Below are 12,210 nucleotides of genomic sequence, written 5' to 3'. Positions count from 1 at the left end.
TGCCAAATAATACCGTTGAATTATGAAAATTACAGTTTCAATAATTTAATACCCTCTCTCTATCATCAAAATGAATATTGGTCTTGCGATTTTGTCCATTCTCATCTCCTAGGTTTTTCATTCGATATTATTTTTTTGCAAAATGGAAGAAAAGGCGATAGTATTTATGTATCCACATTGTGCACCTTCTTTTATCAATCATTATAAATGGCATTTTTCTACATATTATTCATGTACATATGTGAACGATAAGAGGATGTTTAGTTATTCGAGATTAAATTAACTTGAAATTATTAAGATTAATTTTTTCACTCATAAAGTGTTAGTTTTTCTATGGCACTTGTCTCAATATCAACTATCTGCCAATTCATTTAACTGAATCATGATTCATATTCATATATATTTATATGCCTAAATCTTGTTGAAACCAACAATTTGAACACCATCTTAATTAAAAGGATGTACTACATGTCATAGAACTGTGAACGCAAAAGAGATGAATCCAAATGATGTTACTCTCTACATTTACAACAAATAGTCTTCATCTTTTTTTAAGTCGTCCACAAAAATTAACTTTACTACTACTTTTCAGTGTCAATATTTTTACTACATTTAATACTGTCACACGGATGGATTTTGCCAAAGGATGAGAGTTGTTTGAATGGGTCCACGGTCCACCAACAGAATAATTCCAAATTGGAAAGAATGACTACAAAACAAGAAATTGAGAGAGGGGGCCTCTGCATTTCTAATCATTATTTTAGGACAAGTAAGTACTAATTGGTTTGGGAAATTCCACTTGTTATCTGCATTTCTAGTCATTATTTTAGGACAAGTACTAATTGGTTTGGGAAATTCCACTTTTTATCACAGTATATGTTTCACTGAATTTGCAACAATGTTGTTGTAAGAGCATCCACAACGGCGAGCACAAGCTCGTCCGTCCGTCCGCACCAGCGGTACGGAGGAGCTGTCTGCCGCTGCACTCTTGCCGCTGGCACGGCGCTGCTCGATGCATCGAGCACGTCCGTGCCAGCGAGCAGGCGACGTGGCAGCGTGTGATTGGCCAACGGCATAGCCGTTGGCAATTTATTTTTTTTTTAAAAAATTAGATTTTAATTTAAAAATCCGATTAAAAATAAAAAAATATTTTCCCACTTCCCAAAAAAATATATCCGTTTTCTACCCACTTTTAATTTATTTTTCAATTTTTTCCCCAAAAATACACATTTTCATCTATAAATACTCTTACTTCCACACCAAAAATTCACACCACACTTATCATCCAAATTCTCTCATTTTCATTGTCAATTCTCATCAATCTTTCATTCACTCTTACTCTTAAACAACACAATGTCCGGCCACGGCGATCACCCCCGGGCTCCCACGGTTGGAACCCCGATTGGTTCGGTTCACAACCGTTTTTCCTAGTCCAGAAACGGAATATTCGGCCCCTCCTCAAACCCAAAGTTCGGGAGTTCTGGGTTGCTACCGGCCTTACCCGATCGACGACCAAGATGCCCCCGAAGGGCAATACGGGTGGACACCCGAGCCTAGAGAGAGGTTGAGCAGCCCCTCCCAAACTCCGACTCCTCCTACTCGCGGTGTCCGCACACCGTACACTCCAACGGGGATGGAGCAATTGTTCAAAGCGTTCTTGTCAATCTCCGAAGATCCAGAGATTGGCACGAACCAATCCTGCGATCATTATTGGTGGCGCATCTGTCGCCGGTACAATGAAAATCGGCCGGCTGGAACAATTGAGCGCAACGAGAGTATGGTGCGCAACGCCATATACAGAGCCAACGAAGAAATCCAAAAGTTCCAGGGGTATTACCTCCAGGAAGAACGGTAGGCGGGGAGCGGCCGGAGCGAGGTCGACATCATCGGTTCCGCCTTGTAGACCTACCAATCCATGAACTACAAGCCGTTCAAGTACCTCAACATTTGGCAGGAGACGCGGTCGCATCCGATGTATAGGGGAGGCGTAACATCCTCCTCTAACGGCTCCTCCAAACGGTCAAGGTCGGTATCCCTATCCGACGCCGGCTCCGAAGACGTGGCTAGCCAACTTGTCGGAGCTAACTTGGGTAGCCCCGACGCCGTCCCTAGCGGTTTCCAACGCCGACCGCATGGAAGGAAGAAGGCGGCGGCCAACCGCCTTCGTGCCGCGACTCCATCCGCCCCCGATCCCGAACCGGCTCCCGCTCCCGCTCCCTATGTGCCACCTCAACCCCCCACCAACTCGTTGTGGGGGCTTTTGGCCCAACTCAATTTGACCGATAGGTCAACTATGACCCCCGAGCAACTTTGATCGCATGTGGCGATGATACGGGGTCTCCAAAGAACGTTGGGGATATTTCCGGATGATGATTAGTCTTCCCCGGGGACATTTTTAAGCTTAAATTATGTAATTTTTATTTTTAGGAGTTTAATTATGTAATTTTTATTTTTTAGGATTTTAATTATGTATTTTTTATTTTTTAGGATTTTAATTATGTAATTTTTAATTTTATTGTAATTTGTAATATTATTCTGGGTATTTTTAATGAATTTTAATTTTGTGAAAATGTTTTTATTTAAATTGAATAATAGAGTGGTGGGACCATTGTGCTCGTCCTTGCGGAAGAGCACGACTGTGGGTGTTGTGCTCTTGGCTAAGAGCAGGCAGAAAAAGTGGGGCCGGGCCCACATCCGTGCTCGCTGGCAAGAGCACGGATGTGGATGCTCTAACGCTTTAATTGGGGGAAGGTGGGATTTGAATGTGATTTATATCTTCGTAATTATAGTTCACGCTCCCAAATAAATTTTTTGTTGACAGCATATGTTCCTAAGGGCATGTTTGATAACATGAGTAGGAAAGTCCAAGGAAAGAAACAACATGAGAAATAAACCAAAATATTGAGAAAATAAACCAAATTATTGAGAAAGTGGGTTTCTCGGTTTTGCTTTGATACAAAATAAGATGCGTTTTTTTAGTGCTTAGAAATGGCCAGAAACACCACATACTCCCTTGTGCAGACATTATTGCCCTCCATCTTTACCACTTTTCTCCAACATACCACTCTAACCCTAGAATATATAATTTCCTCCTCATTTCTTCCTCCCAGCAGCAGCAGCTCGAAGACTCAGGTATGCTTCAATGAAATTCCCTCAAAGTTTGATTTTATCCCAAGTTATCGAGAACCAATGATTTTTTGTTCTAAGAATGTGTCTTTCCTTATTACTTAGCATATTTGCTCACTATGGGAGAATCTGGCAATTGGAACACGTCTCAAATGGTTGAAGGTGAGTTATTTTGACTTAAACAATCTTGTGTTGTTAGCTATAGAATACCCTACCCACATTCATATGCTTTTGTCGGAATAGATTCCCAAATTGGAGAAAGGGCTGGTCGCAGGCCGAAGACAGATCGGACTCGACGTAGCTGGTCTACTCGTGAGGAAGAGGCCTTGATGTTAGCACTAAAAGACCTTGTTGTAAACAAGTGGAAATCAGATAGTGCATATTTAATTATAATATATCCTTATACAAGTAGAAATAACTTTTCAACTTCGATAGTGCATATTAACTATTGTCCGTAAAATATAATAATTATAATAGAATAATCTACATTGCATGTGATACATACGTATTCGGACCATGAATTGATTGATAATTTTGGCATATATTTGAAATTAAATGCTACAAATGACATGGTACGATGAAGTTAAATACCCTATCGATTCGAATCTAATGTTGTGTAGCAACAGACAAATTCAATTAATAATTGAAATTGTATAAGTGTATCACGTAAAGATCCGAAGACGTTTGTATACCCATTAATTTCCTTACTTGTTTTCGCTCACCAACTCATAAAAATTAAAACTCGTATATTAATAGCAGTGGCGGACGTAGGTGGAGCATGTGAGGGGCTTAAGCCCCTCCCAAACCATTTTTTTTCAATAAATTTCTATTGCAAATTTTTTAAAAAAATTTCGAACCTATAGTCAGCCCTTGCCAAGTTAATAGCTTTGATGTCTAAATTATTAGAGGTTTAATGGAAAGGAGGGGCTGAAAATATAAATTACACCTCAAAACTTTACAACAATGGAGTTGAGAAGAGGAAGACGATGAATAGTAAGAGCTATTAAATGTAAGAATAAAATGGTAAAAGCAGAAAAAGTACTGCCTATTCATACTGCAAGTCTGCACACTATTTGAATAAATAATAATAATAATAAATAATGCACTAAACTTACAATAAACTAAATGAATAAAATAATAAAAATTGAAAAGGTACTGCCCTATTCTGACGGCAAGGGTTAGGTTTATGGCTGGTATATTAATTAAAAAATTAAAATATTTGTCTTTATCTAGCCCTAGTTCATTCACAGCGTTCCACACGGCAGAAAAAAAATCGAAACTTTTCCCACAAATTCCAAAAGAGAATTACTTTCTTCTTCACAACTTTAATTGGTAGAGTAAGGTCAGTTTTTCCTTTTCTTTTGTCATAGTTTACACAATGTGTTAGATACTTTAAATTAATTATTCATAACTTTTATTTACATAGTATTTTGTGATGTATTGAACTAATTTGCTAAATTGCTAATATAGAAGATGGAACGTTACTTTAAAAAAATGCAAAGTGGTGGTTCTTCATCTTCTTCAAGTGCTAGAATTGTTGAATTAGTAGAAAATAAGTCTGCAATAGAAGTTGAATTGGATTGGAATGATATTGATGATGATCCAGGAAAACGAAAGTCAATAGAGGCTTTTGATGTTGCTATTCGGGATAGAGTACGGAGAGAGTATTTGGTTAAAGGTCCTTGTCAACCAATTGGGAATACATATCCGAAAAAGAAATATGGTATTCAAGAAAGAAGTTTTCAAGATGCTTGGTTTACAAAATTTCCATGGTTAGAGTATAGTGAATCAAAAAATGCAGACTGTATTATTCTTTTCGTCAAACTTGTTTTGGATTAATTTTATGTATTAGATATTTATTTATTTTTAGAATTTTTATTATTTTTTTATAATATATATATATATATATATATATATATATATATATATATATATATATATATATAGGATTGTGATCAATACAGAACCACTCTTAAACCTTAAACGCCGAACAACATCATTATATGATAACATGTAGTTCATTATAATGAACTAATAATAAACTTATAATGAACTTCAGATTTCTAAATTATGCATGATGATGTCATTGTTTTTAAATCTCAAAATTCCCTATAATGAACTACAAATAAAGTTGTAATGAACTCCGTATTATTATATAATAATATAATGATGTGTTTGACGTTTAGTGTTTAAAACTAGTTTGGTATATAATATATATATAGGGGTGCGTTATATTGATAACCCAAATATCGTAATAACCCTATAACTAAATCTGCACCGCACATTTTTAAAATTACGCGGTTGAGATTCAAACTTAGATTTACTTCATAAAAAAAAGGCGGAGGGGTAAAACTGTCATTTCGCTCATTTAATTTCGCAGCCGAAAAAATGATATTTCGACATAAAAAATGATGAAACTATCATTATAAGCCAAAAGTATCATTCTACCCGGAAAAACTATCATTTTATCGGCTGAAAGTATCATTCTATCCGGCAAAACTATCATTCTATACAATAAACCTAATATAATCGGCACAATACATAATATACAAACCTACAAAGCAGTAAACGTATCATTTTATCAACTTAAAGTATCATTTTTATAAGTTTACTGTCATTTTATCCGCTTAGATTATCATTTTATCAGGTAAAAGTATCATTTTATTAAACAAAAATGTCATTTTATACACCAAAAATACCTATCATTCTATCGGCTGAAAGTATCATTCTACCCGGCAAAACTATCATTCTATAGGCTGAAAGTATCATTTTATCAGTTTTATGTTATTTTATCACTTTCAATTATCATTTTATCAGCTTATATGCAATTTCTCCAACTAAACTAACATTTTTATAAGCTAAATATCATTTTATCCGCTTAGATTATCATTTTATAAGGTAAAAGTATCATTTTATTAAACAAAAATGTCATTTTATACACCAAAAATACCTATCACTCTATCGGCTGAAAGTATCATTCTATCGGCTAAAAGTATCATTCTATAGGCTGAAAATATCATTCTATCGGGCAAAAGTATCATTTTATAAGTTTTATGTCATTTTGTCACGTTAAAGTATCATTTTATCAGCTTATATGCAATTTCTCCAGCTAAACTATCATTTTATAAGCTAACTGTCATTTTATCCGCTTAGATTATCATTTTATAAGGTAAAAGTATCATTTTATTAAACAAAAATGTTATTTTATACACTAAAAATACCTATCATTCTATCAGCTGAAAGTATCATTCTATCGGCTGAAAGTATCATTCTATAGGTTGAAAGTATCATTCTATCGGGCAAAAGTAACATTTTATCAGTTTTATGTTATTTTGTCACGTTCAATTATCATTTTATCAGCTTATATGCAATTTCTCCAACTAAACTAACATTTTTATAAGCTAAATGTCATTTTATCCGCTTAGATTATCATTTTATAAGGTAAAAGTATCATTTTATTAAACAAAAATGTCATTTTATACACCAAAAATACCTATCACTCTATCGGCTGAAAGTATCATTCTATCGGCTAAAAGTATCATTCTATAGGCTGAAAGTATCATTCTATCGGGCAAAAGTATAAATTTATCAGTTTTATGTCATTTTTTCAGGTTCAAGTATCATTTTATCAGCTTATATGCAATTTCTCCAACTAAACTATCATTTTTATAAGCTAAATCTCATTTTATCCGCTTAGATTATCATTTTATAAGGTAAAAGTATCATTTTATTAGACAAAAATGTCATTTTATACACCAAAAATACCTATCACTCTATCGGCTGAAAGTATCATTCTATCGGCTAAAAGTATCATTCTATAGGCTGAAAGTATCATTCTATCGGGCAAAAGTATCATTTTATAAGTTTTATGTCATTTTGTCACGTTAAAGTATCATTTTAGCAGCTTATATGCAATTTCTCCAGCTAAACTATCATTTTTATAAACTAAATGTCATTTTATCCGCTTAGATTATCATTTTATAAGGTAAAAGTATCATTTTATTAAACAAAAATGTCATTTTATACACCAAAAATACCTATCACTCTATCGGCTGAAAGTATCATTCTATCGGCTAAAAGTATCGTTCTATAGGCTGAAAGTATCATTCTATCGGGCAAAAGTATCATTTTATAAGTTTTATGTCATTTTGTCACGTTCAATTATCATTTTATCAGCTTATATGCAATTTCTCCAGCTAAACTATCATTTTATAAGCTAACTGTCATTTTATCCACTTAGATTATCATTTTATAAGGTAAAAGTATCATTTTATTAAACAAAAATGTTATTTTATACACTAAAAATACCTATCATTCTATCAGCTGAAAGTATCATTCTATCGGCTGAAAGTATCATTCTATAGGTTGAAAGTATCATTCTATCGGGCAAAAGTAACATTTTATCAGTTTTATGTTATTTTGTCACGTTCAATTATCATTTTATCAGCTTATATGCAATTTCTCCAACTAAACTTACATTTTTATAAGCTAAATGTCATTTTATCCGCTTAGATTATTTTTTTATAAGGTAAAAGTATCATTTTATTAAACAAAAATGTCATTTTATACACCAAAAATACCTATCACTCTATCGGCTGAAAGTATCATTCTACCGGCTAAAAGTATCATTCTATAGTCTGAAAGTATCATTCTATCGGGCAAAAGTATCAATTTATCAGTTTTATGTCATTTTGTCACGTTAAAGTATCATTTTATCAGCTTATATGCAATTTCTCCAGCTAAACTATCATTTTTATAAGCTAAATGTCATTTTATCCGCTTAGATTATCATTTTATAAGGTAAAAGTATCATTTTATTAAACAAAAATGTCATTTTATTCACCAAAAATATCTATCATTCTATCGGCTGAAAGTATCATTCTACCAGGCAAAACTATCATTCTATAGGCTGAAAGTGTCATTCTATCGGGCAAAAGTATCATTTTATCAGTTTTATGTCATTTTGTCACGTTAAAGTATCATTTTATCAGCTTATATGCAATTTCTCCAGCTAAACTATCATTTTATAAGCTAACTGTCATTTTATCCGCTTAGATTATCATTTTATAAGGTAAAAGTATCATTTTATTAAACAAAAATGTCATTTTATTCACCAAAAATATCTATCATTCTATCGGCTGAAAGTAACATTCTACCCGGCAAAACTATCATTCTATAGGCTGAAAGTATCATTCTATCGGGCAAAAGTATCATTTTATCAGTTTTATGTCATTTAGTCACGGTAAAGTATCATTTTATCAGCTTATATGCAATTTCTCCAGCTAAACTATCATTTTTATAAGCTAACTGTTATTTTATCTGCTTAGGTTATTATTTTATAAGGTAAAAGTATCATTTTATTAAACAAAAATGTCATTTTATACACCAAAAATACCTATCATTCTATCGACTGAAAGTATCATTCTATCGGCTGAAAGTATCATTCTATAGGCTGAAAGTATCATTCTATCGGGCAAAAGTAACATTTTATCAGTTTTATGTCATTTTGTCACGGTAAAGTATCATTTTATCAGCTTATATGCAATTTCTCCAGGTAAACTATCATTTTTATAAGCTAACTGTCATTTTATCTGCTTAGGTTATCATTTTATAAGGTAAAAGTATCATTTTATTAAACAAAAATGTCATTTTATACACCAAAAATACCTATCATTCTATCGACTGAAAGTATCATTCTATCGGCTGAAAGTATCATTCTATAGGCGGAAAGTATCATTCTGTCGGGCAAAAGTATCAATTTATCAGTTTTATGTCATTTTTTCACGTTCAAGTATCATTTTAACAGCTTATACGCAATTTCTCCAACTAAACTATCATTTTTATAAGCTAAATCTCATTTTATCCGCTTAGGTTATCATTTTATAAGGTAAAAGTATCATTTTATTAAACAAAAATGTCATTTTATACACCAAAAATACCTATCATTCTATCGGCTGAAAGTATCATTCTATCGGCTGAAAGTATCATTTTATAGACTTAAAGTATCATTCTATCTGGCAAAAGTATCAATTTATCAGTTTTATGTCATTTTGTCACGTTAAAGTATCATTTTATCAGCTTATATGCAATTTCTCCAGCTATACTATCATTTTTATAAGCTAAATGTCGTTTTATCCTCTTAGATTATTAATTTATAGGGTAAAAGTATCATTTTATTAAATAAAAATGTCATTTTATACACCAAAAATACCTATCATTCTATCGGATGAAAGTATCATTCTATAGGCTGAAAGTATCATTTTATCGGGCAAAAGTAACATTTTATCAGTTTTATGTCATTTTGTCACGTTAAAGTATCATTTTATCAGCTTATATGCAATTTATCCAGCTAAACTATCATTTTTATAAGCTAACTATCATTTTATCCGCTTAGGTTATCATTTTATAAGGTAAAAGTATCATTTTATTAAACAAAAATGTCATTTTATACACCAAAAATACCTATCATTCTATCGGCTGAAAGTATCATTCTATCGGCTGAAAGTATCATTCTATTGGTTGAAAGTATCATTCTATCGGGCAAAAGTATCATTTTATCAGTTTTATGTAATTTTGTCACGTTAAAGTATCATTTTATCAGCTTATATGCAATTTCTCCAGCTAAACTATCATTTTTTATAAGATTACTGTCATTTTATCCGATTATATTATCATTTTATAAGGTAAAAGTATCATTTTATTAAACAAAAATGTCATTTTATACACCAAAAATTCCTATCATTCTATTGGCTGAAACTATCATTCTACCGGGCAAAACTATCATTCTATAGGCTGAAACTATCATTCTATCGGGCAAAGGTATCATTTTATCAGTTTTATGTCATTTTGTCACGTTAAAGTATCATTTTCTCAGCTTATATGCAATTTCTCCAGCTAAACTATCATTTTAATATCTAACTGTCATTTTATCCGCTTAGATTATCATTTTTTAAGGAAAAAGTATCATTTTATTAAACAAAAAAGTCATTTTATACACCAAAAATACCTATCATTCTATTGGGTGAAAGTATCATTCTAACCGTCAAAACTATCATTCTATAGTCTGAAAGTATCATTCTATCGGCTGAAAGTATCATTTTATACACCAAAAACTATCAACTCATAATATCATTGTATCCGGCAAAACTATCATTTTATGATGTAAACCTAAAATTTATAAGCCAAAACTATCATCTTAACACAAAAACGGCAAAATATAATTTAATTAAATAAGAATTTCAGTACATCAGAAACATAAACCAAATCGGAAGGAAATCTCTATTGAAATAATCGGAAGGAAATCTCTATTGAAATAATCGGAAGGAAATCTGGAATCTATGGAAATAATCGGGAGGAAATCTGGAGATTATGGAAATCTGAAACCAAATCGCGGAGAATAGGAAAGAATCGAACTGAGAAAGAGAGAAAGAATGGAGCGAAATTCAGATATTTAAATGAGTGAAATGACGTATTTACCCCCGCTCCTTTTTTTTATGAAGTAAATCTAAGTTTGAATCTAGACCGCGTGATTTTAAAAACGTGTGATCCAGATTTGGTTATAGGGTTATTACGTGATTTAGGGGTTATCATATGATCACAGCTCTATATATATATATATATATATATATATATATATAGTAGTGATCTATGGCAAACACCTCTTAACCATATAACTAGAGAACAAATAATAGCCACAAGATCAAAAAAATCAAGGGCTAATATTAATTTTCGAATTTAATGAGATATTAGCTCCCTCAATCACAAATTTACTCCATAATAACAAGTCAGGGGTATTATTGTCATTGCACAAAAAAATTAGATTATGTAAATTTTTACTTCATTTGAAGGTTAACTTCACGGACATGAAGCGAGTGGATCTGATCAAGGAGATCGCGGCGGAGTTCGAGCTGATCGCGAACCGGCTGTCGGAGACGGAGGTGGCGACAGTGGCGTCGGTGGTGGAGCTGGAGCCGCAGCATCTGGCGGAGATCGCGAAGCGCGCGCAGAAGCTGACCGGGCTGAAGAATGTGAAGCTGAAGACGGTGATCGACAAGTCGCTGCTCGCCGGAATCATCATCCGGTATGGGAATTCCGGCTCGAAATTGAGTTTAATTACTCTTAGGTTGCTGAATGTTGTATGTGAATTCAAGAATTATTGAAGAATTCGGAGCTCTGTTCATCAAAGCTAGAATTTGCCCGAGCAAAGGCGGCGATCGGTTTCAGCTATAAATACGGCGAATTGAGCTACGGAAATTCTTGTAATAATAGTAATTGAAGTTCATCCTCTTCTAATTCGGCTAAATTTTCATTCTTAATTATTTATTTGATCAGAGAGAATTTTGTAAATGCTGATGCTAGAAGGTGTTTGATCAATCTGATTTTACTTCACTCTTGTTTAGAAAACGCTTCACTCTTGTTCACAAAACAAATCACTCTTAATCTGATTTTACTTCACTCTTGTTCACAAAACACATCACTCTTATTCTGATTTTACTTCACTCTTGTTCACAAAACACATCACTATTATTCTGATTTTACTTCACTCTTGTTCACAAAACACTTCACTCTTGTTCACAAAACACATCACTCTTATTCTGATTTTACTTCACTCTTGTTCACAAAACACTTCACTCTTGTTCAGAAAACACTTCACTCTTGTTCACAAAACACATCACTCTTATTCTGATTTTACTTCACTCTTGTTCACAAAACACTTCACTCTTGTTCAGAAAACACTTCACTCTTGTTCACAAAACACATCACTCTTATTCTGATTTTACTTCACTCTTGTTCACAAAACACATCACTCTTATTCTGATTTTACTTCACTCTTGTTCAGAAAACGCTTTACTCTTGTTCACAAAACGCATCACTCTTACCATGATTTTACTTCACTCTTGTTTACAAAATGCATCACTCTTATTATGATTTTACTTCACTCTTGTTCACAAAACACTTCACTCTTGTTCACAGAACACATTACTCTTATTATGATTTTACTTCACTCTTGTTTACAAAACACATCACTCTTGTTTACAAAACGCATCACTCTTAGCATGATTTTACTTCACTCTTGTTTACAAA

Source organism: Salvia splendens, chromosome 16, assembly GCF_004379255.2.
Source record: "Salvia splendens isolate huo1 chromosome 16, SspV2, whole genome shotgun sequence".
Taxonomy (NCBI): Eukaryota; Viridiplantae; Streptophyta; class Magnoliopsida; order Lamiales; family Lamiaceae; genus Salvia; species Salvia splendens.
This window is presented reverse-complemented; position numbering follows the sequence as displayed.